At 35.7% G+C, this 22558-nt stretch overlaps 1 protein-coding gene across 2 annotated transcripts in view; it reads left to right on the plus strand.

The window, feature by feature from the left end:
• The window catches only part of LOC128020811 (NACHT, LRR and PYD domains-containing protein 3), a 638518-nt gene that overhangs the window by 47213 nt on the left and 568747 nt on the right, over window positions 1-22558 (plus strand). The window contains exon 2 of one of the 2 annotated variants that reach the window (XM_052607817.1): window positions 16518-16532. The gene's annotated coding sequence lies outside the window, so the exon portion shown is untranslated. Of the gene's footprint in view, window positions 1-16459; window positions 16533-22558 lie in introns of those variants that run through there. The other variant, XM_052607737.1, reaches the window with a different exon arrangement.

Genomic DNA, 22558 nt, shown 5'->3' on the forward strand with positions numbered 1-22558 from the left:
TCCCTACCACCCTCAGGGTGATCCACAGCCTGAGCGTTTTAATAGAACTCTTCTTGACATGCTTGGAGCTTTGGAAACACAAGACAAAATTAAATGGAGTAAACACCTTGGGGTCTCAGGTGACGGGACCTCCACAAAAACCTATTTGAGGTATGTCAAAAACATGAAACGTGAGCTCCAAGCTGCCTATCAGTTGGCTGGGAGTATGGCAGAGAAAAATGAAGGGAACAAGCAACGTTATGATCAGTTATGATATAGTTTTTTGTGTTCAGCAGCAGATTGTTGTCAGGAGCATCTTCAGTCATCAGGACTCCTTTATAAAGCTGTCGCAGGTGACAGTTCAATATTATTCTTAAATCTAACTCTTGTTATTTGTCTTTGTTGCTGTTGATAAAGAAATACAGTACACTTCTTGAGGATGGACATAAATTACAGTGATTTTACCATGGTAAAGTAGTGTCACACTGTATTTGTGCTCTGCAGCACAAATTGTGCTTCTCATTTCTCTCATATAGACTTTTGGCTGATCTCTGAATCTGTTGATATTCATAATACTTTAGTTGATATTCTTCCAGCACTCCTAACTGACCAAATGGTGTCTGTATAAAAACTAAGGGTAACGCTTTAGATTACAGCCCGCAATGTAGCGTGTAATTAAACATAATTTACCATGTAACTATAGAGTACCTCCTCAGTACCTACTCGTAGGTATAAGGGAACAATATGCAACGTTTGGGGAATAAGCGTTTTATAACCTGCAAAATCATAAAGCATTTATACTGTAAGTATTTTATAACTAAAGGGCACAGTTCTGAAATTACGTGATATTTATGACACACAGACTGCAATTTTACACATAAGCATAACTGAACGAACGTGTATTTAAACAAAAACAATGTGCAACATTTGAGGGATAAAAAGGTAATGACTTGGAATATTAAAAGTAATTACACTGTTAGTATTTCAAAAGTAATATTTCATGTGTAACTATTCTAAGATTACATGGTCTGCATGACCTGTTAGGCAACAATATTATGATTTAGAACAAGCTGCCTTGTTGTAATGACACAAAATATATGATGCATTATATTTTTTACACTACATAATGGGTACTTATTGTATTATTACAATATGTATCTTACAAGACATTGATACAAATAGTAAACTGTAGTGTACTATAGCATAATTTAGTAATTATAGTAAAGTTAAAAACCACCATAGTCTTTATAAAATGTTTTAGCACAGTTTTCTTAAGAATATATGGTCTAGTATTTACTAGTGTTTCTTTCTGTGGGATCATGGAGATTACTGAACAGCTGAAGGCATGGAGAAATGATGTAATGAGTTTCTGCTATGATTTGGTTTAGAAGTTTGCGTATGAAAATGTACTTGATGAAAGAGTGCTGCATATGTTGATCTCAGCAGCATTGTACCGTCGAGGTGTAATAGAGTGGACAACTATTAGCTGTTTCCAGCTGCTCCCAGGATAGAACATAGAAACACAACATCATAATACACAACACATGATATTTAGCGCAGGATTGAGTTTTTTTTTTTTTTTTTTTTTTTTTTTTGAGCGCTGTAGTGCTGCTGGAGCACTTTGGGCTTCTGTATGTGGTTTGAGGCAAGTAGAATAAAATTACAACATTTTTCTGGACTACTGTGCAAACCATAAAGTTTTAAGTGATGTCTTGTGTAACATTAAACACTTTTTCTTATGCTCCAATAGATATGTTTCAAAGTTATTAACAAGGAACTGTATTACATCGTTAAATGCAAGGTCCATAGACCTTGCGTTAACAAACATTTTTTTTTTTTATTATTATTTAACAAAAGTTTAACAGAAATTTGTCAAGAACAGAACTAGAATACAAAAAAAAAAGAAAAAACAAAAGATATTTACAAAGACTTCTACTAAGTACAAAGAACAGTAAAAAAACAAACAAACAAACAAACAAATCATGTTCTAAATTAGTTTTTAATAGTAAACAGTCTGTTTGTCCTCTTCATACTGTCCATTGTTTTCTTTCAGCTGTGGGCAGGAGTCGATGAATGTCTGAAGATCTTTTGCATGCTTTCAAAGTTGCCCTGCAGTAAATGAAGGAGCAGAAAATTCATCCCCTCTGATGCAGTTTTCACCTGTGATCACAATTAGAGAAAAATACATTACAAAAAACTGTTAATACATGTCAAGTTTGCATAATGTAAAGAAGTGTTGCATAAAGCTTATATTTAACCAAATATAAAAAAATAAGGACTCCTGTGAGGACTCTCTGTCACGGCAATGTTTCACGGCAAATCTGTAAGAGTTGCCAACACTGTGATATGGTGAAACAATAAATAATAAAACCTCAAAGGATTAAAAAACGTACACAGGTACTGGAAAATAACAAACAAGATCTTAATAGTAATTAAAGTAAAACAAAATAGAGAATATGTGACAGTCAACTACACTCTGATGGGCTTCAGCTCACCTTTACCCCTGGATATACCCTGTACCTTACAACAATTAAATGTTTATACCGTAGTTAAAAAACAACAACAAAAATACATGGTTACTAGAGTTAAACCATGGGTACCATGTGCTACAAAAACTGGTTAAAACATCTTCAGCCCTGTTGCAAGAAGGTAACAAGTCATCACTTTAAATTACAGCCAGTAAACTATATAACTACTATATATTATATTATATTATATTATATTATAAAACTACTAAGTGCTTTCTTCTCTGTGCTTCTGTGTTCGTCACTTTTCTCCCTGGAGCTTACCTTTTTCCTCGAATGCGGTGTCATGAACGCGACTGCTTGACCGACCGGAAGCTGCAGATTACGGTTTATAAATGTTTAAAAAACTATATTTTTCTTACATTTACAGCCGGCTCCCTCTGGTGAGGATGAAGAATATAGGAAGACAGAATAATATAGTGTGTGGGCCCAATGAAACACAACTATTATCTCAGCAAAACAAGCTGAATTCCCTCAATGATTGACAGCCGCACTTTGTGTTTGCACATTAAAATCCAATCACACATCTCACTATAAAGCACAAACTGAAATCAAAAACCCCAAACACTACTGTTGATCAGGAGAGGCACTGAAACACAGATAAAGATGTGAAAGTTTCTGGGTGTGAGGTTTGATGTAAAGTTAGCGTGGAATGAAGATCTTCATGAGACAGTAAATGCAGAAAGATTGTGAACGTAAGGAGACGTCTAACAGGGTCAGAATGGGGAGCGAGGAGATCTGCAGTCAACAATATTCATACAGCATTGATTGGATCAGTGTTAGACTACAGAAGTGCTGCTCATGATTCAGCCGCAAACGCTTGAATGAAGAAGCTGCATGTGCTTCAAACTCAAGCTTTCAGACTTTGTTGTGCTGTTTATATCTGCTCTTCAGACTGAAGCAGCCAGAAGCAGGAGAAGTGAGGAGAGCGAAAACAAGCAGCAAAGAGGAAAATATCTGAACAAGATTCAGTGTTGAGCACAGCAAGCTTCATAAAACACTCAAACCAATAAATACACATCCAGCAGGATCCTGATGTGATCGATGTGGAATAGAGAGTCAGTCATGAGTTTCTGAAGAACCAGAAACACTGGAGAAGAAACTCAGAAAGACACGAGTGAAGAATGAAAGATTAAGATTATAATTACTGATGGATCAGAGAGTTTATTATTTGAGGGGAACAGAGATGATTAATTAAGCAGCTTCAGGAAATTGCATTGTAATTATTTTTTTTATTCAAGGTTTATTTATTTATTTATTTCAGAAACATAAGCTCTACTGACTGCAGAGGTTCGAAGGGCTCCTCCTTCATGGCGAGATCCCAGGAGGGTACCACATGGGGGCAAGGAGGATTCAGCAGATTTGACTGTGTGTCTGTAGATGATCTGACTGCTGATGTGTGTGTTCTTGTCTCTTTCAGTCTTGCTGGCTGTAATCTCACTGCTCAGTGTTGTGAGAGATTGTCATCAGCTCTGATAAGTTTGGATCCCCATCGCAACCCACTGGCCCCAAAGCTACTCCTTCCACACCAGGTCACCCTTCCTTCAGCTCACACGTTCAAGATGCCGATGACCTCGCTAGCCCCACCAGAAAGACATTCATTTCACTCACCAGCGTCCTCTTTTGTCTCAGCCACACCAACCATTCCTGCAAAAAGCAGAAATTTTGGTGCTGAGACAAGCGCTGATTAATGCACACGTACAGTTTTCCCAGTTAATGAACAAAGCACAGCTTTACTCTTGTACATCTAACCCTCCGAAACAGTCATTAGAGCCATCAGCGAGCCTGGGCCTTGCTCCAGATTCCACCGTTTGCAAAACCTTTTTCCTCCTTAGGGGTTGGGTACCGACCAAATTGCGTCGGTACTACAGAGTACCAATTGACTTTAAATCAATCGGTGCCAAATTTCGGTACCTGAGAAAGCATCTGGGCACATACACTACAGAGAAAGAAAAAAAGACCCTGTGACGTGATGTCACCCCTGCAACTCGTTCAAACAACACACAGGGCAAGCAAAAATGCTCTGAAGTGGGGTTATATTTCTAAGGCCATATGGTTTCTGCGAAAATGCAGACGGGATCATGGAGTCCATTCTTAAAAACATTATTAACTCAGAATTTGTCAATTTTGGATGAAAAAAAATGAAAGTAGGTCTGCCACAATTAAAATCGCGATATGAACTAGTGTCTGTGGATACATACATGCCATTCATGTATGTATGAACGGCAGAAATGCGGTTTTGTTTACTAGACAAATGCTGGAGTACACTTGACGCTCTCTGTGATATCCGGCCTCTGCGTCTCACTATATGACGGTATGAACACAAAAATTTAATCTCCAGAGCTGCTGTGAGAGTCACTTTACAGAATTTTACGTTTCATTTGAGAAAATTAGCATCATCATACTGTATAGACACAGAAACTTCATGGTAACCTGTCAAAATAAAAGTATGGTTTAACATGTAACAGAAATATATTAATCCTGTATTTCTTTTTTGTACAGTATAATGTAAATTTTTAAATATTCAATTTTCTATCAAATTTAAACAAACAATTAAATGATAAAAATATTACAACCAGATCAATCACTTAACTGAAGAAAAAAAATAATACAGTGATTAGCCTATTATTTATTTTGGCTCATGAATATTTAATAGGATACAGGCATGGATATATGACCTAATTAATATTCATGAGCCTTCACTATTGTCAGCTGTACCTGGGTATGCCGGGCAGCAGAGCGGGTGGCACGCGGGCGGGGCGAGATGGCACATGAGGGGGCGGAGCCTCCAGCGAGCCACTCCTGAAAGCATTAGTGCTAGGCAGGCCGGGCCTGAATGGAACGGGCGGAGCTCCAAACGCAGGGGAGGGGTTAAGAGGAGGTGGAGCTGGGGGACCAGGGGTGGGGCCTCACACTGCAGGGGGACGGCCAGGAGGCGGAGCCAATCCTGAGGATGGTTTACGCTGCGATGGAGGACTGACAGAGAAAGGAAGACAAGTTTACAAGACAAAATGCACTTTTGTTTTTAATAAGGTGGTCAAGAGATTAAAAACACTGTTAGATATGACATTTGTGATTAATGAGATAAAACTGTTGTGAAGTTAAAGCAGGGTTCCCAAAACGGAGTTAATTAAAAATGTCCATGAAAATTTTAAATGAACATAATTTAACATAAAAACATCTGAAATAAATCACTTACAAAAATAATAATAATAATAATAATAATAATAATAATAATAATAATAATAATAATACACACACAAAAAAAATTTAATACAACTTTTAAAAAATTTAACAAATTATAATAATAATAATAATAATAATAATAATAATAATAATAATATAAAAATTAAATAAAATGTAAAGAAATACTTTATTTTATAATAAAACAATAGAATAAAAAATTTACTAAAATAAATCATAAAATGTCAAATTAAATAATATTAATATAAATACGCAAATGTAAAAAACCTCAAATATAATATAAAGGAATCAAAATGAAAATACGTACATTTTTTAATCATAAAAATGTTATGTAATAATATATTCATAATTTTGTATGAAATAAAACACTAAAAAGGAATTCAATCATAAAAATGTTAAATATGTATATCAAAAACAAATCAAAACAAAGGATTTACTAAAATGGAATTACATCAGAAAAATTAAATATTTATAAAATAAATAATTTTAAAATAGAAACAGATCTACATAACATAAAACACTAAAAAGGATGACATTTTGTTTAGCTGATGTGTGTGTGTGTGTGTGTGTGTGTGTATGTGTGTGAGTGACTGTGACTGTGTGTGTGTGTGTGTGTGTGTGTGTGTGTGTGTGTGTGTGAATGTGTGAGTATGTGTGTGAGTGACTGTGACTGTGTGTATGTGTGTGATTGACTGTGAGTGTGTGTGTGTGTGTGTGTGTGTGTGTACTTGTAACCCATAAAAATGCAGCCTACATATACACAAATATAAAAAAAATGAAATTCATAATACAGTAAGGCAAATATTTGAAATGATATAATATCCGAATAAGTTAAAATGTATTGCATGTGATAATTCATAGAAACACAAACATCTATAATGGTATTGTCGTGACGCTTCCCCTTTAAGAAATCCGAATGTAGTGCGCGTGACACTGTAGCGTGCATAATTTGAACGGTAACGGTCAGGTGAGGAAACTGAGAAATCGAGTGATTAATGTTGTTTAACTTGTTAAAAGTTTATTGAAAGACGCTAAAAAGGAAGAAATAATGATACTGATTCTGAGCTACATCCCAAACCATTTTGGGTGAAGTAACTATATCTGTTGGTGAGTTGTTGATCTCATTACTTTAACGTTATCTGCTGATTAGAACAGGAGTCTGCCATTAACACATAGCAAAAGCTAATTAAACAACTGATATTAATGAAGTATTAATGTATGCCGTTTATAATAAAATGTAATTGTATAAAACACTGAAGAAGCGAGTACAAAATGCCTGTTCTGCCACCATTTTCAGCAATTTGAATTGTGCTTTACGGTTTTGTGTATAGCGCTTTATTTGTATCATGGATTAATATGTTCTGTTGTGCAGGTCAGGTTTTATGTTCCAGTTAAAAAGTTTGACATGATACATTTCTCCTGTGAATCGTTATATGTGTGTGTACATGGAGAAGACACGCATGACAAGAGAATAGATGGCGAGCCTTTGTCAGCTGAAGGACATGTTACATTGCCTGGTAACCAATTGACCATATGCATGGTACTTCCGCATAAAGATAAGCCAATACTCGAAAACTTCCAGTAAAACTGATTTAATGTTGTGGTTTATACAGGTACAGAAACACAGGGCTGCGGGAAGTAATTTTGAACAGGGGGTGCTGTGATTTATTTTTTTTTTTTTTGACAAAAAACCTATGAGCCTATAGGCCTATTTAAAATACATTTTAAAAATAAATACATTGAGATTGACTACTTTATTGTCATATACACTTCAGTGCACAGCCAGCCAGGGTCTGAAACACACAGACATCAGTTCTCAGATATGCGCAAAGCGCTATTAATCTGAAGCAGAATCAGAAATAATAGTTTAATAATCGAAAGAAAACGAAATAATTACTTTCATTACAATTTCAGATAGCCTACACTGTAAAAAGTTTAACTATCATTTACTCAATTTTTTTGGTGAAACATTTTTACACTCAAAAAAATTGAGTAAATTTTAAAGCTGTGAAATCAATGAAATATACTGTTTAAATTGAGTAATTGTAAGTAAAAAAAATTAAGTAAATCTGAATAACTGAATTGAGTAATTGTAAGTAAAAAAATTAAGTAAATCTGAATAACTGAATAACTTTATATGAGAAATAAAATTAGATATAATCATAATTATAAAACACCACAACTGAAATTCTATGTAAAATAAACAAAAAATATTGAGTAGATATAATTGAAATATTGGATGAAATTTAACCAAACAAATGTGCTATGTTTACTACATGTAAAAGTGAATTTAACTTAATATTGGACTATAAATTATCAAAATGTTGCATTCACTTTTTTTTTTACACTATTTACCCTTTACAATTAATATAATAAAACCAAATAAAGAAAGAAACACATTTTTTATTAAACATTTATTTGTCAATTAAACATTAGACAAAGTCTAAAATCAACCTTTGAAACATTTTATCCATTTTAATATTCCAGTAGATTGCAAAAATTAAAAACTGTAAAGTAGCCATAAGGGAAATGATTAAACCTTATGAAACATTTCATCCATCTTAGTATTCAAGTAGATTACATGTAAAATACGATAGCCGTAAGAGAAATGACATCTTACTTTGTTCCTGGTGCATACCAGCCATTTGCAGTCACACTCATTACCACTCATTAAACCATAAAAAAAAATAAAAGCAACACTTACATCAATATTAAAGGGATAGTTCACCCAAAAAGATGATGTTGTCATAATGTACTCGCCCTCAAGTTGTCCCAAACCTGTACGAGTTTCTTTCTTCTGTTGAACACAAAAGATATTCTAATGAATGTTGGTTAACAGACAGTTGAAAGTTGCCATTGACCTCCATGGTAGGAAAAAAAGTATACTATGCAAAGTCAATGGCAACCTTTAAATGCGTTAACCAACACTCTTTAATACTTGGCTGAATGTCACGTCACTTCACTTAAAATATCTTTTGTGTTCAACAGAAGAAAGAAACTCGTACAGGTTTGGGACAAATTGAGGGAGAGTAAATTATGACAACATCATCTTTTTGGGTGAACTATCCCTTCAACAGAATTAATCCGATAATAGAAACACTTCCATCAGGAATACCCATTCAGTGGGATGATCATGAACCACTACTATTCAAGAAGATAATTTTTTAACCTCTGAACATTAACAGAGAGTTTTGGAGGATCCAGCTCAAGAAACAGTTTTTGGAACAACTCAAGTGAGTACAGGTCTTTCTCAAAATATTAGCATATTGTGATAAAAGTTCATTATTTTCCATAATGTACTGATAAAAATTTAACTTTTATATATTTTTGATTTATTGGACACCAAGTGAAATATTTCAGGTCTTTTATTGTTTTAATAGTGATGATTTTGGCATATAGCTCATGAAAACCCAAAATTCCTATCTCAAAAAATGAGTATATCATGAAAAGGTTCTCTAAACGAGCTATTAACCTAATCATCTGAATGAACTAATTAACTCTAAACACCTGCAAAAGATTCCTGCGGCTTTTACAAACTCCCAGCCTGGTTCATTACTCAAAACCGCAATCATGGGTAAGACTGCCGACCAGACTGCTGTCCAGAAGGCCATCATTGACACCCTCAAGCGAGAGGGTAAGACACAGAAAGAAATTTCTGAACTAATAGGCTGTTCCCAGAGTGCTGTATCAAGGCACCTCAGTGGGAAGTCTGTGGGAAGGAAAAAGTGTGGCAAAAAAACGCTGCACAACGAGAAGAGGTGACCGGGCCCTGAGGAAGATTGTGGAGAAGGACCGATTCCAGACCTTGGGAGACCTGCGGAAGCAGTGGACTGAGTCTGGAGTAGAAACACCCAGAGCCACCGTGCACAGGCGTGTGCAGGAAATAGGCTACAGAGAAGCAGCACTGGATTGTTGCGCAGTGGTCCAAAGTACTTTTTTCGGATGAAAGCAAATTTTGCATGTCATTCGGAAATCAAGGCGCCAGAGTCTGGAGGAAGACTGGGGAGAAGGAAATGCCAAAATGCCTGAAGTCCAGTGTCAAGTACCCACAGTCATTGATGGTCTGGGGTGCCATGTCAGCTGCTGGTGTTGGTCCACTGTGTTTTATCAAGGGCAGGGTCAATGCAGCTAGTTATCAGGAGATTTTGGAGCACGTCATGCTTCCATCTGCTGAAAAGCTTTATGGAGATGAAGATTTCGTTTTTCAGCATTACCTGGCACCTGCTCACAGTGCCAAAACCACTGGTAAATGGTTTACTGACCATGGTATTACTGTGCTCAATTGGCCTGCCAACTCTCCTGACCTGAACCCCATAGAGCAGGGGTGCCAAACCCTGTTCCTGGCGATCGACTATCCTGCAAAGTTTGGCTCCAACCCTAATCAAACACACCTGCCTTTAATTTTTAAGTGAGCCTGAAGACCTTAATTAGATGCTTCAGGTGTGTTTGATTAAGATTGGAGCTAAACTTTGCAGGACAGTCGATCGCCAGGAGCAGGGTTGAGCACACCTGCCATAGAGAATCTATGGGATATTGTGAAGAGAAAGTTGAGAGACGCAAGAGCCAACACTCTGGATGAGCTTAAGGCCGCTATCGAAGCATCCTGGGCCTCCATAACACCTCAGCAGTGCCACAGGCTGATTGCCTCCGTGCCACGCCGCATTGAAGCAGTCATTTCTGCAAACGGATTCCCGACCAAGTATTGAGTGCATAACTGAACATGATTATTTAAAGGTTGACTTTTTTTGTATTAAAACACTTTTCTTTTATTGGTTGGATGAAATATGCTAATTTTTTGAGATAGGATTTTTGGGTTTTCATGAGCTGTATGCCAAAATCATCAGTATTAAAACAATAAAAGACCTGAAATATTTCAGTTGGTGTGCAATGAATCTAAAATATATGACATTATGGAAAATAATGAACTTTATCACAATATGCTAATTTTTTGAGAAGGACCTGTATTTGTGGGTCTTGAGATATCTCAAATCCAATGCATACGTGACTCCCAAAAGATAGCAGCAGGCTCTGCTGAGATTCCCAAGATTGCGGAGGACAGTGATGCCCTCAATCACAACTCCTACATCGCGGACTACTCCATCATTGTCCCGAAGGATGTAGATTTTTATGACCTCCTCTGCCAACTCTGCTTGTACGAAGACCGGTAGATCAGCTGAACCCTACAGGCAAATTTTAAAGATAACTGGTTAGAGCTTACATTCAAACCTGAATGTTACAAGAAAGCGACAAATACACAAAACAAATAGCACCTGAAGAAGCAAACATTCTGTTGGACCATATGATAGGTAAAATCTCAAACAAAGTTTACTAGGGGGAGGAGTTGCAAAAATTAACAGCATTCTTCTTAACAAGAGGACAGGTTAATTTTCTACATAGGGACATTTATTTTTAACAATAAACCTAAAAGAAAAATGAAAAGAGACCAACTGCGAGCTTCTATGCTGTAAATCAATGCTATAGGCTTTTATTGAGGTCCGCATTATTTCAACCAATTTCTTTATAAACATGTTTAATATTTAAGTAAAATGACTAATGGTTTTGAAACAAAAAAAGCTTGTTTAATTGCACTACTTGAAATCAAACTATTTAAGTTTGCAAAATTAAACTGATCTGTTTCAGGGAACAAAAATATTACTTTAATTAAAATTAAAACAATGTACCCCTCCCCCAGCCTCCGCTGTCCTTCAATACCCACCAGGTCTGGATTTGTTGTGAAACAGCTGCGGTGACTGGAGTAATGGAATGAAAATTCAGCTTTAATGTGTGTGTATATATATATATATATATATATATATAAAATTACTAGCCAAATGGCGATAGAGGGTGGGGGGGATAGACGGTTGTTTTTTCTGCATTTTTTTTTTTTTTTTATAAATGCAAGCTTAATGAGCTTAAGAAACTTATTTTAGAAACATTAAAAAGCTTACTGTTTTCAAACTTTTGACCGATATTGTATGTGATCTAGGTTTCAGTGCACTAGAATGATTTTACAACGGAGCAGGCCTTAAACTGGCTGACTCCCTATAGTGGGAGCTGATTAAAACGCACCAGTCTATGTTATGTCCACGCCATTTTAAATACTTTTGCATGGCGTATTTGTAGTGGTGATTTAAGAGCTCATACTTGAGTTCATGTAGTAATTATGATGTTTTACAAAAACGTGACAGCTTTTTACAAGACAGAATGTTGTCATTTGAAAGTTCATAAATGATGTGTTCCCTTTTGACAAGCCACTGACCCCAAAGGGGAACCTGTACAAAATCGTTTTCCATTGGGCATGTATAGTTATAGTTGCTTGACCACGGTACACTTATCGTTAGACTTTCAAATGGCGGTTGAAATAAACGGTGATCCAAATAGTACGAACGTTAACCCACTCAAAAAAACATACATATCGCTGCCCCACTAACTAACTTAGAAAACTACACTGTTATGTACACGTACACAAGGTCAATGTTTAATCAACTTTTGAATAAAGTATTGCAAATATACATCGTTATAAAATGACTAACGTTACTTACAGGAAATTCGAGTAATACTGTTCACGTCGTTGCTGAGAAAAGCAGTCCTTCAGTGACAGGTGCCTCTTGCTTGAACCGCGAAACTGGTTAAACTTCTTAAGATGACGAAAAATACAAACACAATTGTTGGGAAATCCTTAATAATTAACTTCTGAATTAAACATCACAAACATATTTAGTTTTAGCTGGCTAAATTACATAACGTACCACGATATGAGAGGAGTGCGGGTCTTGCCGTTGCTGAGGAAACTCAGGAAAGCCGTCCTTCAGGTGACCTCGATTAAGTTACGAAACTTGTTGAAGATGACGTAAAATACAAAGACAATTGTTAGGAAATGCTTAATAATTATTAACTTTATAATAAAGTGTTACAAACGTAAGTAGGATTAGCTGACTAACGTTACTTACCAGGAGTTGTGAGGAGTATGGCTAATCGACGTCTCTGCTGAGGAAAGCAGATTTTTTTTTTCCTGCGGAGCTGCACACGTGATCACTTTAGCCGCGAAATTTACTCAATTTATTTAAACCGTCATTTATTAAGCTGGAACTTTAGGAAAATTGGTATGAAATACTTAATAATTTTAGTTTCTAAAACAGATCAGTACAAGTAAATAATTATCAAATATTTCTATTAGAATTCACCAGAAATATTGAGGGTATATTAAAAATATAATTAGTTAGTTAAATACTTATTTATTTTCATTACTTTAACTTAAATAATATATGTATATTTTAGAGAAATTATTTGTTGGATTTTTAATTATTATTTTTAACCTGACCCACTCAAAATATCACTTAAATGATTTCAAAAGATTTTATTAAGTAAATATACCTCTTTATTTTTGTGAAATTTACTAAGCCACTGAATTATTTTTTACAGTGTATACATACATGCAACTTATTTAGATAAAACAAATAATATTACAACAAAATATAATATTAATCAAACTTCACAATAACGCTAAAACAATGCAATCGATTTGGTCAGCTGGCTTGAGTCACTGCATGTTTATGTCACACGCAACTCTAAAACTCCAAAATCTTTTTACGCACACCACAAGGAAATAATCTCTGACTATTTAAGCAATTTGTTTATTGAACAGTTCTCCACATCCATTACGCAAAGAACACACGCACAGTATAAAGCTTACTGTCTCCATCTCCAACCTTTTTACACAAACCACAAGGAAATAATCTCCGACTATTTAAACGTTATTTAACAGTTCTCCACAACCATTACGCAAAGAACACACGAACGAAATAATACTCTCCATCTCCATCCCCACCACCTTACAAAAATACTATAGTGTACTACTTATAATTGCTTGGCTAGTCAAAGCTGATCCCACACTTGTTGCCAAAAAAAATAAATGTTACAAGCGCGGCAGCACCATGCTCTTACCTGAGCTACATGCAGGCGGGGTGCCCTGGTTACAGGTGTCCAAATGTCGAAGTGCGCTGTATTATATAAAGATGGATGTATTCTGCATGGAACGAGCGGGAAACCTCGTTACTCGGCGACCAAACCTGCCTGCCTGACGTTGACAACGTAACTTCCGAACCTGTGTTGATTAGGCCTCAAAATATGAAATTAAAATCCAAAATATACGTAATAGCCTACGTGTGTCAAAATCATTTTCTAAAATATTCATAAGGAATTTATAAATTGTGCAAAATATTTTAATAGGCCTACATTTTTTTTTTTTTAATCTCCCTCTCGTCACTAGGGGGTGCTGCAGCACCCCCACTTCCCGCGGCCATGCAGAAACATCTGCCTAATTCTTGTCAGGAAAAAAAAAAAAACGTCCATCTTCATAAATAATGATAGCATAACAATAATGATAGATGATGGCATTAACATACAGTTTTATGTTATTTAACAACACATAATTGTATATGCCAAGCCTAGTAATCCCAGACGATTACCTAGACACGTAACTACATTGAAATGCTGAAAACTAAACACTATAGTAACTGTTTATAGGCCAGTAAATTTTATACCAATTACATGCATTAAAATTCAGTAGCGTAGTAGGCCTAACTATTATTATATTTACTGTTGTCAGCCACTTTAACATTGTTAATATACATTTTGAACATTAACATTAACACTACACTGTGCTTACAAACAGGTAAAAAAAATAAATAAATAAAAACAACCGAAATAATGATTACATTAAAATGTGTTGTACCTAAAAGTTAAATAAAAACTGTATTGTACTTAATCTTTATTTGAGTTGAGTTATTTTTACATTTAAGTTCAAAAGTATTGTGTTTTAACATTAATTTATAATTAAATTAGTGATTCAGCTAGAGGGTCTTGTAGCACAGGCTAACATTAGTGATGCTATCTCCCAAATGACATCACAATTCTCTGATTGATAATCAATTACCTTCTTACTTAGTCAGTCATGAACACATTTTAAACCCTTATAATATTTGCCCGCTCAACTCTGTAGCTGTGCAGTAAAATTCACTTTAAAGATTTTGACTCTAAATTTGTGTACTTTTTTTTTTTTTTTGTACTTAAGTATAAAGTATAGCAAGTGCAGGAATCAAAAAGTCTCATATAATTTAATAAAAAAAATAAAATAAAAAAATGTCCCGACGCTAACAGTGTATAAGTGAGAATTATTTAAATACTTAACTAGTTAACTACAAATTAAATAAGTTAAATATTAATGGTATAACAATTAAATAATGCATTAAATATTTTTTTATATTTTCAGATTTAATTTAGTAAATCAAATTTTTTTTATTTTATCTTTAACTGTAAAAGCTGCTAAATATATTCAGTCAACACAGACTTGTTACTGTTGCAGTTTTGTTACTCTGAATTTAGTCTAAATCACATAATGGACTTCTCGATTTTGAATTTGGCTTGTCTTCCGTTATTACTGTCAATCGAAGCAATGAGTCCAGAGCAATTTAGCAGATTTACCTGCGTAATATTTAACACTAAAAACATTTAATGGTAAATGTGTACGTTTCATCCTCTTAGATAAACAAAGATTTTCTTCAAATTGTGAATAGATTTTATTAGAGAAGATGAGAAAAGGGCACTCCCCTTAAAGCACAGCACAACTGACTGGAAATGACTGCACTGGCTTATCTAAAATCAGGAAGTAATCGTGCATATGTTCAATTGACAGAGCATTAGTGATTGCTTTGGAATATATTTGATACAATATTTTTCTTTTCGTTTTTTTTTTTTCTCTGTTTTTACATTACACACAAATAGTACTTTATTACATGAAATTAACAGTTTAAATTCCCTTTGAGGTGTATTATAATGATTTACAATATCAAATTCTACATATTGTTTGATGTTTTATTGTTCTGTGTTGTGATGTGATTGTATTTGCTATTATTATTATTATTATTGTTACAGTAAAGTGTTATTTTTATATTCAACTTCTGGTCTCCTGTATACACTTTATGTTCCTCCTCACTCTAGATATGTTCCTCCATTTGGGTCTAGTACTGGTTCAGTGTATATTTACATTGGAAGCACAAGTGCTACATATTGTGTGTGTGATCAATCCATTATCAGTGCCTTAGAAATTTTTCGTACTAATGCTGTATGCTGCACAAATCACCGCTCATGTTTTTTTACAATGTTACTGAAGGTCATGCAACATACAATGAACAATGTCTACATCAGGGTGAGTTTAGGCAAACTGCAAGTACTATTTGTTCATAAAACAAATACAATGGAAAAGTGTACCTTTTTAGAAAAAATAAAAAATAAATTCCCTTATAAACAGTCACCCAACTGGATCCCATTAAAATCCTATAGGACTGTTCCTACAGGATATTTATGTCTTGTCCTACAAGACTATTCCTATCAGAATCCTATAACGGTTCCAAAATATGATAGAAAATCCAATTAGAATCCTGTACAGTTTTCTTATTGGAATCCTTTATGATTTTTTGACAAGCCTGCCGCCATCTTGCAGAAAACTCCTTTCTTACCCCAAACTTTTAAGTTTTTGACAGACTTGTGTTGCATTTAAGGTATAGATTTTATTAGTTGATTCCCTGAGAATGAAACACTGACTTTGATGTTGCTAGTTAACATGCTCAGCATTTTAAACGAGCTGGCTTGTGCTGCTGCAGTGACTGTTTCTGCTGTTCTGAGATCAGTCACTGTTTACATTCCGTAGAGGAAGATAATGTTCCTGAAGGAGCGGCTACTTTGTCTTGAAACCGAAAGTAAACAGGAGAGTAAACGCGTATTTTGAAGAGTTAAAATCCTTCTGTTCAGATCTCAGAGTTGACGGTAAGTTGAGTTGTCAGCTTCTAATATCATGTATTATTGTAGAATGTCGCTCTCGTGTTAAACTCTTCACACTTTAACGGAGATTTGAGGGAGTTGTTGTGACGCAGTTTAAAATGGTGGAGATGTAACCGAGCGCAGTGACGAGCTCATCTTTCTGCACTAGACTTTATGTTCAGACTGTTTCTCAGTTCAGATATCGTGAAGAACGGACTAGAAGGACGCTAGAACAGAACACGTCTTTGAGAACTGATAAATAAATAACGCATCATAAATTGTCATATTATTACATTAATTTTAGATTAGTTTAGACAAATATTTCATATTTCTTATGTTATTCTAAAGCAAGAAGCCGTGGTTTACAGCTGAGGGCGTTGTTAGGCACGAAGCGGAGTTGGGGTTGTTTCCGGATCACAAGAAGACACTTCAGTGATAAGAAACAAGATAAAGATAAGATAAATCAAGTATGCTTTTTATTTTTTTTATTCTTCACACACACACATTTCTTTTTAATTTGGTGCTGAAGAAATGTCAAATCTGTGTACCCCGACAGCTTTAATCTTATTCTTACAGTTGATGTGTTTAGATTATTTTTTATTATTTTTATTTATGAAACAATCTATAAAACAAGTTCTGGTTGTTCTAATACTGATTAGGCATCCACTCCGGATCATTTCCACTAGTTTATACTACACTGGGTCGTGAGAGTGCTGATGATTGATGAACAGCGCTGGATCATATCAGAGTAAAGAGGTTCGGGAACGTTATACGAACCAAAAACTGTTCAAATTCCGTTAAGAAAACTTTCCTGTCTAACCAGAAACAAACCTTAACAAACTAACGTTCTGGGAACCAAGAATTGTTAGTTGGGTGTATTTGTGAAAATTATAAGCCTTTTTTCCAGGTCTTTATCGCTTTATTAAAATAATGGAAAACAGAATGACAGTGTTTACTTTCACGAGCCGTCGAAGCACGTCTGGGTCCAAACGTTTCATCAGAACAACAAACTGTGCTGATATACACTCACAATGTGATTATAATACTAGCAGAAAAACTACAATCCTACACTGTAAAAAAATGCTGTAGTTTATACAGCAAAATTTTACTGTATAAACATTTTACAAGATGCAGCTGTAATTCGCAATGCATTATGGGTCAAATAAGGTTTTACAGTTGTTAACAGTATATTTCCATGTCAACTGTAATTCATTTACAAGAAGCAGGTGTTGTCACTGTAGTTCCTGCTATTTACACTAATTTACTGTAGTGTGGCATTATGGGATTGCGCGCGCATCATTTAAATCTGAAACCCAGCCGACTGGAGCAGCTTGAGAACGATTGAAGATTAGAGGCTTTATTCATAATTCCTGGTAAGTTCACTTAATTATACTTAAGAAATATATCCTTTTATATTTCTTTAAGTTAATGTATAAGCAATATCATGTCACAATAGCCTCCTATCCTGACATTTAGACAAGTGGCCTTGGTAACTTCTGTGCAGTAAACTGGGAATTGCTATCATAGCATAGTTAGGCCAAATCTTCAATTTTTGGAAGTTAAATAATCTTATTGAGAGCATTTAAAGTAGTGTTTACCTAACTTTTATCATAAAGCCCAATGCATACGATTGTCATAGTAACTAACGTTACTATCTGTTGAAATAACTGACGAACAGCAAAATGTGTGAAATTTCATTTGATTCTATGTGTTCAGCTGTCCCATATTGACGTGATGCCTTACTTTAAGTGAAAGACATCTTTATATGCCCGACTGGACAAATTAGCCTGATAAAAAAAAAAAAAAAGACTGAGGAAGCATTGAAACGCGAGACTGATTCTGATTATATTAACGTTTCATTCAACATCTAAACAAGCTTAACGGCACACATAAACTCATGAGGTAAATGTTAAACTCTTGAGTTTATTTATAACATATGATATAAGTAGCATCACAAGTGAGCTGTTTTCGTGAGTATCATGATTGCAAATACATAGTTCAATAAACAATTAGTTAACAAGTTACTTACTTTCTAGACACAGTATTGACTGTTGTTCAATTTCACCAACGAAAATAGTTCCAAACAAAGACCAAAACAAAACTATTTTGCTCATTCTCAAATCAAAACTCAGCTGTGTTTTTGCTGAATGATTCATCTTTTTGAACGGATCGGTTCAATGAATGACTCAGTTGATTCACTCATTAAGTTATTTGCTGCCACCTAATGGCGGTTTAGTTTCACGTTTAATAAGTAGCATTACATTTTTCCAACATTTATTAATTGCATTTTCAAAAATTAATGTAAAACTTTAATGTCATTACACAGTTGTAATTTTGCACTGTAAATTATTGATTGATTGGTGGTACAGTTCTATAGTTCTGTAATATTATAATTTATAATTTTAATTTATATATAGTTTGTTTATTCTAAAATATATGCCATTTTCAATGTTAATTTTGGTCTAATTTATGTAAATGCTTTAAAGAAATCACAAGGTTATTTTCTTTATTTCTTGTAGGTGCAAAGAATAGCAGCTGATGTGGAGAAATGTTCGATGCTTCAAGACTCTGAAGCTGATTTTATTAGGTAATGTATTCTTTAAATCATTTGCTAAAACTTGTAATTTAGATTGCATTTTACATTGAAATACTGCATTGTAGGTTACATTATTGCTTATATTTATTCATTTCAGGTCCACCCAGTGGCTTTTGACTATTTGAGGGACAGATGGTTGTAAATTATATATACATCTCATTATGGTATGTAAATTATATATACATCTCCTAAATAGACCACATGAACAAAGTCCACAGAATGTAACTAAAATAGTCCCAATAGTCTTTGCATAACCAGCTGAATCGCGTAGCTCTTACCGCAAACCTGGTCAGTCTCAGACACACATATACTCCAGTCCCCGGTGCATTGTGGTAATACAGGGTCCAAACAGTCACAAAACACTCCTTTAAACACAAGTAAATCCTGCCAGCGAGGCATTAGCTGCAAACGAGGATATCCACCTGGAAACCTAGAGGTCCGACAATTGGAAAACTTCCCGGGAAACACCACCACCACACATAGGTTCCTACCCCCTTATATACATACAAAAATCATCATTCATGAAGAAAATCAGCAGACAGGAAATACCAAACACAGCAAATTATACATGAGTCCAGCACAGCATTATAGGAAATGGAGTCAAAAGAACATCATGGTATTAGTAATCAAGATCTACAACTTAACCATATTAATACAATTTCCATTTGTATGAAAGTTGTTTAGGTGCGGATCTTATTCTAGGTGACAACGGCTACAGATTGTTCAGGCAGAACAATAAATCACTTGGTCCATGTCCTCAATAAAGTTCTTTACTTTTGTATTTTGCTTCATACATCAGTATGGGTGTGGTTCTATAAATGAACAATAATAACAATAATGAATATACAGTAGATACAATGAGGCAGAAACATTACTGAACAAAATAAAGTAATGCAATAGCATAAAGATAAGGATATATTTATACAAGTCCAGCAGCTGTACATTTACCTCAGGTTTATGCACATATTCACTTCAAATAAACTCACATAATATTACATTACATAATATTTAAGAAGTAACATTTAAAGTCTAATTCAGCACTTTTTATGCTGAAATGAATGTGCGATCGAGCTTATGTGGGCATTGATTACCTCAAAAGAATAAACTAACTTTTAGAATTGCAATATAACATAGCAGCAACTAAATCTACCAATATATACATGAAAGAGTATATAACTACTTACTTTTAAGATGTACACACACAGTATGAACAAAATGAACTAGAAATCGGACCCGATCAGCACGGAGATCTCTACAAAACTGCCGTGATATTTAGCACAAAGTTACATGTCTGGGCAAGAACACATTTTGACTGACATTCATTTCTCCCGATCTAAACCAATGAAATTACAAGAATGATAGTCAGGTGATTCAGAAATAATATGTATATCCTAAAGTGTAACAAATTAAATGTCCAGCAGAGGGCACCAGCGTCATTAAATCTTAGCCTTTTGTACAGCCGCCCCCAAATTTGTTTAACAAATTTGTAAATAAAGAAAAGGCTCATTAATCTTTGTTGGTGTCATCAGGTAGGGCGGGCAGTTTAATCAGACGAGCGACAGGTCTTGTGTAACTTTTGTCTTTGACATTCACTACAGCTGTGCGAACTCGTCCATCTTGTCCAGGAATGACTTTGGCTACTGTACCTGTTTGCCACAGGGCTCTTGGTGCTTGTTGATCCACAATCATCAGGACTTCACCAGTTTGAAGGTTTTCTGATTCTCTTTGCCATTTTTGTCGTCGTTGAATGTCTGGGAGATAATGCCGTATGAAACATTTCCAGAAGTTTTCAATTAGAATCTGGCTGTGAATCAGCATTTCTGATTCCGGATATGCAGAGGTTGGACGTCCCATAATGAGGGAATTAGGTGTCACAGGGTTTATATCTGCTATATCTGAGAAAACATATCCCAACGGCCTGGAGTTTAATATGCCCTCCACTTCCACAAGTACAGTGATCAGTACTTCCTCTGGCACGGATTGAGAACCAAGGGAAGTGCGCGGTGCAGTCTTGATAGACCTAACCTCTCTCTCCCATGATCCTCCAAAATGCGGTGCATTTGGTGGGTTTAGACGGAAATGGATCTGCTGAGAAGCCAGATGTTCTTTCAAGGCTGGGGGAAGTCTACTGAAGGCATTCTGGAGTTCTGTGCTACCTCCCTTGAAGTTTGTTCCGTGGACAGAGAGCACTTCATATGGTTTCCCTCTGCGAGCTATGAACCTTCTTAACAACATAAGAAAGGAGTCTGTGTCAATGCTCGATAGAAGTTAATATGAACAGCTTTGGTAGTAAGGCACTTGTACAGTATTCCCCAACGTTTTTCACATCTGCGTCCGAACTAAACCTGGAATGGACCAAAACAATCAATGCCTGTCGAATAGAAAGCTGGACAAAACAGTCTAAGATTAGACTGGGGAAGATCTGCCATCATGGGGATTTCTGGCTTCCCTCGCCATCTCTTACATTCAAAGCAGCTGCGTTGGTGTTTTTTAACTGCCTCTCTGCCTCTTATGATCCAATATTTCCGTCTCAGTTCTGTGAACACGCGCTCGGGTCCTGAATGTGACTGGAGGTTGTCGTAATGTTGATTTAGAAGCTTTACAAGAGGGTGAGCAGGATCTAAGACAATAGGGTGGACAGTGTTTGCGTCCAAGTGCTTACATCTACGGAGGCGTCCGCCTACTCTGACTAATCTGGCTTTGTGATCATATTCTGGGGCTAGAGTAAGAAGACGACTAGAGTGAGATACAGGTTTACCTAACTGAAGTTGGGCTGTTTCTTCTGGGAAGCTTTCAATTTGAGCACGTCTCCGAAGTTCCTGTTCAGCTTGTGTGTAGTCATCAGCAGAGAGTTCACTTTTGTCTGCCGCCCCATGAAGGTAAATAGCAGTAGCCTTAATCAGATCTTGAAGTGAATTGTATTGAGAGATATCTGGAATATCAGTTTGGCTGGAGGATAGCGCTCCGCAGAAAGTAGAACTGCGGTGTTCTTGAATATCATCACCTACAGCCTCAAGTGGCTGTTTGGGCCAAATACTAACTGGCTGAGTTAAGAACTGTGGACCTTGATCCCAGTGGCTTTGTGTTGTAAGTTTAGAGAGAGTGAGGCCTCTGGTAATGTCGTCAGCTGGGTTCAGCTCTAAATTGATATAGCACCAGGCTTTTGGGTCTGTAAGATCCTGTATCTCAGCCACCCGCGTTCCGACAAACACCTTGTAGTTGTCATGACCGGTGGTACGAGGAAGCACGGAGAGATCCAAGTGCGGGTATGATATTTATTAAGGGGTAATCCAAAGGGGTAAACAGTCCAGGCAGGGTCAAAACCAGAGTATCCAATAAACAAGAAACAAAACACAAGGCAAGATCAAGACTACAGATAAACATTAGACAAGGACTCCGTGACACATACTAAGACAGACCGGGTATAAATGCACAG

This window comes from Carassius gibelio, chromosome A1 (assembly GCF_023724105.1).
Source record: "Carassius gibelio isolate Cgi1373 ecotype wild population from Czech Republic chromosome A1, carGib1.2-hapl.c, whole genome shotgun sequence".
Classification (NCBI taxonomy): Eukaryota; Metazoa; Chordata; class Actinopteri; order Cypriniformes; family Cyprinidae; genus Carassius; species Carassius gibelio.